This window comes from Enoplosus armatus, chromosome 12 (genome assembly GCF_043641665.1).
Source record: "Enoplosus armatus isolate fEnoArm2 chromosome 12, fEnoArm2.hap1, whole genome shotgun sequence".
Lineage (NCBI taxonomy): Eukaryota > Metazoa > Chordata > Actinopteri > Centrarchiformes > Enoplosidae > Enoplosus > Enoplosus armatus.
In genome coordinates this window covers 8,531,572-8,539,221 of record NC_092191.1, presented here as the reverse complement: position 1 = coordinate 8,539,221, position 7,650 = coordinate 8,531,572, and positions in this window count along the sequence as shown.

Here is a 7,650-nt window from a genome sequence, read left to right as displayed (position 1 = left end):
GCATAAACAAAAAGAACTAGAGCTCAGCTAATGGCCCTCAGTGCACCAAATTTAAAAAACAAATTGTTATGTATTTGTCGCCCTGTCTCCCTCCTCCTCCCATTTCCCCTCTCTGCCTGCTGTGCTTATCTGTCATGGGAGAGGAGGAGGAGGTGGAGGATGAGGCTGACCGATTCTGGAGGGTTCTTTTCTCATCCTACCTACCCATCCCATCCCCTCTCTCCACCCACCCGTGTCCCCTCCAGCGAGAGTCATCATGTGTTAGCGTCAGTGTTTCCAGTAGAGCTGCAGGAGGACGAGGGAGAGCGACACTGTGTCCCATGTAACACACACCCAGCCAAGTTCACCCCCCCCCCCCACTTCCCCTCCTTCACCCACACCCTTCCTCTTTTCCTCTTCACCTCTTTTACCTTTTCCCCTCTTCATATTCCCTTCTACCGCCTTGTCTCCTTTTATTTCATTTTCTTCTGTCACTTTTCCTACATTCTCTCTGCTGTTACTCCCGAGGTGCATATTACTTTTCAGTGTGTGTTTGAGTGTGTGTACACTATATGTCACATTGTGCTCTGTAGTGGCAGTCCACTCTGATTTGCTCACTCTGCTGTGCTCGGAGTCCATGTGAACACACAGCGACAGATGGAGAAATAGCAGGGAGAGAGAGAGAGAGAGAGAGAGAACAGGCCAAATAGGTTTGAAAATTATAGAAGGATGAAGAAAGAGGAGTCACATCCAAATATCTCTCTCATTATACTTACTCCTTGCTTTCTCCTTCTTCCTCTGCATCTCACACACACACACACACACACACACACACCCACACACACCCTGCGGCCACTGCACATCACTTCTCATCCAAGAGGTCAGTTATGAGCCAGTTATGGAGCGCAGGCCACAACATTTCACATTAGCAGAAAACAATAGCAAGTCTCCAGGGCTCAATGTGTGTGTGTGTGTGTGTGTGTGTGTGTGTGTGTGTGTGTGTGTGTGTCACACTGCGCACCACAAACACATTTGTCTGAGGGAAGCCAATGAAGCATGCCATTGATTTGCAGTGTGAGCTCTGGCCTTAGCTTAGCTGCAGTCTGATTGATAGTGTGTGTGTGTGTGTGTGTGTGTGTGTGTGTGTGTGTGTGTGTGTGTGTGTGTGTGTGTGTGTGTGTCTCTGGGTCTCCAAGAATGAAACGCCTTCACCCTCCATCTTGTTGTTACAGTGAAATCTAATGAAGACTAAAGAAATTCAGTGTTAGCCAACATGCAACAACAAGCCCCATACGTTTTAATCAGGAGAGGCTAAGTAAAAGCAGGGCTGAGAGAGTTCATTAACTGTTAATAAAATGAATTAGATAGAGGGTGCACAATGTAGGAAAAGCTTAAAGGAATGGTTTGACATTTTGGGAAATGCGCTTATTGGCTTCGCTGCAGATACCTTATTTTTGCCACGAGCTGCATAGGAATATCCCCAAATGGAGTCTCGACAGATCTGGATGAATGGGACCTGGTGGAGGATACCTGGAGATCTCATGGCTGGACTCAAAGCTGGGACTCAAAGCTGGGACACTCTCTGGATCTGGATCTAATGAAAGCTGGAGGCAGAGGTCCGTCACGTCAGTCAGACACTGAAACGACAGCTGACAGCAGCCCAAAATGGTTATTTAAAGTTTTACATTTGACAGCAACAAGACAATTGGTTAACAGAGGTCGAGGCACACAGCCAGCTGATTTAATTGGAAAAGAAAATCAACAAGATCATCGTCAACAAGAGAGAGTAAGGTTATAAAAAGTAGGATTCCTGATTGAGCTAGGCTTCACTTGTGACTGGACCAACTCTTTCCCTCTCCGAGGAAACTATGCCTGTACTGCTGAAACCAAAATTATTCATCCTGAAAAAGAAAATATTCACTACATCCACATTTTAACCTAATAAGAGTTTGAGAGGCAAATTTTGAAGTAATGCAAAAAGGCTTTGTGGCTTCATTTCTTAGAAAGAGAAACCTCTATGTGTATATTCACAGTGTTGAGATATTCAACATAAATTGCATTCTTACTACACAATCTCATACTGACACATCACTGAACATTTTATTTCTTAATTTGTGTCATTTTGTGTAAGAAAGAATGAACAAAGAGACAAAAAAAGCAGGTAGACAGACACAATGAGCCAAGCTTATCAGACACTGAGCATATTGTCCACTGGACAAGAGCCAGGTATGGTGAGATAGCAACCAAGTCGCAGCTCTTCTCATTGACACCTTTCCTGCGGAGGCAAGCTGCCCATGAGAACAATATGTGATGCTGCGGACTCTGCTGGGCTTCAAGTGGGGAGGCCGCCAGGATGCAGAATAAGTGCATGGTTGGTTAGTGGAAGCCCATTGCTGCTTTTCTCTGCAATTTAGCCGTTATTCACTCTCTGCCTCCAACAAAAGAACATGAAATCGAAATTAGTCATGCTGGGCACTGAGAATGATTGCCAGCTGTGCTGCACACATAATTGCCCTAAGTGAGGCAAAGAAAGACTTTGATATTTGTGATTTAATAGCTTTTCTCTGGAACTTTTATGCCTGATGCATGTCGGATTGTTTCATGCAGTTAAATGTAAAGTGTATTTGGTCTTGCGGAAGCGCGATCTACTTTAAGATTAACTATTTTCTGAGTAAGGTCAAATTGGGACTTCATTATAGCTCTGTTCTATTTACCATATGAGGACTTGGCAGCAGACACTAGAATGAATGTTTTCTTAACATACTTCCTACACGTCACCCTCTGAGCTCCTCAGGATAACACACCAGTATTTACATCCCATTCAGTGTTGTGGTATTAACATGAAGGCGTGCCTGAAGCTCCTGTGGAAAATAATAACAGAGGAGGAAGAAAGTGAGTGAGTCAACAAGCTGCCACAGAACATAGTTCAGTGGCACCACCTGTTTCTGTTAAGGGCTCATTTGCGTTGGATGAGAGGCTCGCTCTATGTTCACCGTCTGAACTGCCATAAACAAGAGAGGCCTGTGGATGAGGTTTGGAGTAGTTAATATGATCATAAATGAAACGGAAAATTGAATCTTCCTTACCTCAGACCAAATACAGGTTGAAAATGTGTTTTTGTATTTTGTGAACATGCATGCAGTCACACACACACCTAAATACCTCTAAAGTCTCTACAATCCAAAAACTAAATTGGGATATTCAAAACTACAAGGCAAAATATTAGAGGTGATCTATATACTTATGTACAGTATGTTACAAAGAGTCAATGTCTCTAGTCTCAAAAGTAAATGTTCTTTTTGAAGCATGTATGTTAAATCCTACAAAAAAAACACCAGTAATTTTGTAATGTTAAATATTTTCTAAACATGTAATAATCAGTTGCTGAGTAACCATTGTCCATGGTTTACTAGAGAAGGGAGCCATTTTAAGTGGCAACACTGCCCCCCTGAGGTTTTCAATAACACTGCCTGTGTTTAGGTAATGAAAAGTGGTTGTGTATTCTTTACAGGTGGTGGTTTCATTCTCTAATTTTGTTGAGTTGCTCATATTAAATAAGAGACATTGTCATTGCTTAATGTAAATAAATGTGTCACAGCCAGGCGACACAGTGCAGAGTTTGTGACCGTGACCTCACTCAAATAGATGATTTTCAAATCTGAACTCTTCAACCGATAATTCATCACAGGGGAACTGGATTATATGACCTGGATAATGCCTGGAAAAAAAAACATTTAAAAACAAAGAGGAAAAGGGAAGAACAAAATTTTGCTGAAGAATCTCAAAATGATTTCCAGTTTCTTGGTGGACAGATGGGCAGTAATTTTAAAGAGCCCCAGACTTGAGACGGAGCTTAAAATGGAATGGTTCTCATGCATTACAGTATGCATTGTCTCTGCCAGAGTCTCCATCAGTCGCAGCAGATTCATTCTGTTGGATTAAGCAGATCCTGGCTATGCGGATTAGGCTTCATGTAGGCATGCATGGCACCGGGCCGTTTCTCAACCTGCAGACTGTGTTTTTCATTACATTTTAGCTGTGAGGCTGTCAAACAGAAAACAAGATAAAGTGAATGTAGTGTGCGGCTTAACAATCAGGTCTTATTTATAAGCCCCGTTCTTTATGGGTACTTAATCTGTCAGCAGTAATGTTTTGGCATATATATATCTAAAATGTACTGATTTCATAATACTACATTAAAAAAGACAGAGACCCTCAGTGTATCTGTGCACTGGTACAGCCATTTTAGTTAACATGGCTCTGGAAGGTTTCCATCCATTCGACGATTGTGGACACGAATGCTTTGGACATTTCTGTGATATGCAGAAAACAAAACCAAAAAAGGGACTTTGTTTGCATACATTTATTACCACCATAATATCATTTGAATGTTTGAACAAACATTTTCTTTTGCCTGCTTGACAATTTCTCAAAAAAAAAAAAAAAGGTCCTGTTTATATCTGTACTACAATACAGTCAGAATAACAATAGCATCAACGGATGCCACAGTGAACAGAGCTTTGGCCACAAGGCAATGTTTATACACAAATTCTTCTCTGGAGCTTTGTGCAGAATTGTACCTCTCTCACACAAAAACAATGGTTGTATTAAAGTTGTACAAAAGTTACATATTACATAATTTCCTTAGTGGTTTACATTTATTATAAATGTACCATTTGATTGCAGTACAAAGACTCCTTCAAATAAATCCCTTTGGGAACATCAACATGACTAATACAACAAATCAAAGACATGTCAAACTATTCTATCAAGGGCAAAGACTAGACAAACTGGCAATAAAAGTTTTGACTCGAGTCCCTTCACTGATCCGTAATAAATCTGCAATAACATGCGTCAATATTTTTTAAAACAACATTCACTTGATAAGATAAGAACCTCTACTACCCTCCGAGCAAACGTATCCGAACAAGGTGAGGGATGAAATCAAATGTCTGCTAGGCAGGAACACGAGTCACAGCACTGGCAGAATCAGTGCTCAACAGTTTCAATGTAGTACCATGATGAGTGGGGGCGAACCAGCCCCGGGTTTCCTCTCAGGATAAACAATCCCTTTCTATATTAGCTTTCTCCCTCTTCATCTCTTTTCTTAAGACTTCAAAAAGGAAAAAAAAAAAGACAATTACCTGGTTGGCGTCGGCAACCATGTCAGAATATTATTTATTATAGTGTTATTAACTTGACAACCACATTGAGAATGGCTCGAATCAGATGTGAGGGAGGGTGGGAAGTGGTTAAAAGTGAACATGATAGACAAAGTCACCTTAAAGGGGATCATCGGGAATAGAAGACAAGCGACTTCTCTCTGTTTGACATTATATGAGGACTGCTGTTAATTCTGTCTATAGTTACATTTGTCCAGATAAATGCTCATACACTGGACAGTGAGAACTTCTTCTCTACATACCTAATAGATTTTATACACTGTACTCTCATTTAAACCAAGATAAGAAATGTTTGAGTCTTAGTTTTTATACGTACTTAACTGCAAATATAGACACATCTTCCCATAAAAAAAAAAAAAAAATTACAAAGAGGCACTTAATTGCACTTGATACAAATTGCTCAGGACCTTGGAAGATGGATCGGCGTGTGGGCTAAACCCTCAGATATCACACAAAAAAACCCACTTGAGGTGTCCAAAGTTAACGAACTGTTGGAAAAAGACTTTTTGAAAACACGACTGAACGAAATACAGGCGCCCAGAACAAACACGAGCTTTGATGATAAACACTGCTGCTGCGTGCATAATCCTGTGACTTCATTAAACTCTGCTTAACCAGGTTTTGTGGATATTAGTCTGCATGACTGATACATACCACAAAATTCCAGATTTGTATTTGTTTTCATCTTAAATCTCACAGTCCCTCTGATGACTTTGGTTCCTTATTTGTGTCTCTTGTAGAAATGCTCACATGAAACCCACTTGGCTGTGAATATACTGCTTCTTTGTGTGATGCACCTCCTATCTGGAGAGTAAGGTCAGACAAAAATATTAGTGTTCTTAACGAAATATCTCCCTGCTGAAAAACGACTTTATGTACATTGGCACTTTTCGCTACAAAGGCATGGCCTTGCTTTGTTACGAGGTCTTTCCTTGCTCTAAATGAAACAGCCAGTGAATAGGAAGACAAAAAAAGGCACACTGTTCTAGCATACCAACTCATGTTCCGGATACACGGAGGAGTGCTTTGTGAGATTTTAGGCACACAGATGGGGCCACAGGGAGGCCGACACCAACAAACAACAGATGAGACGAAAGACCATGTACTATAAACAAACAGAGAAGAAAAACCACAGAAAGATGCCTGTTGACACAATCAGAGAGAGGCCTATAAAGCTTAGCCTAACTGCCTCATGTCTCTGCTGCTGTCTAATGGCACAGCCATATTACGGCTCCACAGATTAAAGGGCAGAAAAAACAAAAAGTAAAAGATACTAATAAACTAATTACAAAATCATAGAAACTCATTCATGAACGTATAAAAAAATACATATGTAAACTGATTACCATTAAACATCCCGCCCAGTCCCCTAAAATAGCAATAAAAACTAAAAATAAAATCATAATGTATAATGAGTACAAAATATTTGATGTTTTTTTTTTTGTTTTGTCTAGAAATACACAGACACACAAACAGAGTGCGGTTGGACATGAACACTGACCTCGGAGGAATGACCACCTATCACAACACTTAAGGCAGCCAAAGGTCAAATGCCACAACGATACTTTCCTTTGGTATATGTGTTAAAGTTGATGAAGCCACCACTTTGGCGTGCTGACCTATTTTGCACTTCATTTGGCGGCGCCCTAATCTCACTGGTTAAGTGCTTACATTTGGTTTGGTACAAAATGCATCTGTGCTTTTAGTCAATGAAAAAAGAAAATGCATAGTTATCATTATTTCAATCTAAGGAATTAGGCTCTCACAGGCAAAAGTCCAGTATCATTAAAGTGCATGTCACTGATACAACAGCATAACACAAATGCAGGTAGTATCAATGTGTAAAATGATTGTACTAATCATTCTGCCTGTTCCCTTGAACAAAAAGTGGACAGAAACACTGGACAGTACCCTTCTTCCCTTCTTCAGAACCATAACAACCTTCATATATAAATGCTCCAGATAGACTCAACGACTCTATAAGGAGTGAACACTGAACCTCATGTATCTGAGACATCCCTTTTTTCTTGTTTTCTTGTTGGCACTTCAGGTAAAACTATGGCTTTATATATATATACACACACACATATATACATACATATATATATGTATATATATATACATACATATATATATACATACATATACACATATATATACATACACATATATATGTATATATACACATATATATGCACACACACATATATATATATATACACATATATATATATATACACATATATATATATATATACACATATATATATATATATACACATATATATATATATATATATATACACATACACACACACACACACATTTATACTATATGGCAATGACATCATTTTGAACAGTCTTGATTCAGCTGAAGCTGAAAGAGGGTAAACAACCACTGAAACCTGGGCTGCTGAGGCACAGAAGGACACTGGAGGCTGGTCTCCATTTTGGACGGTTCTGGGATGGCCTGGAGGTCTGGAGGCGC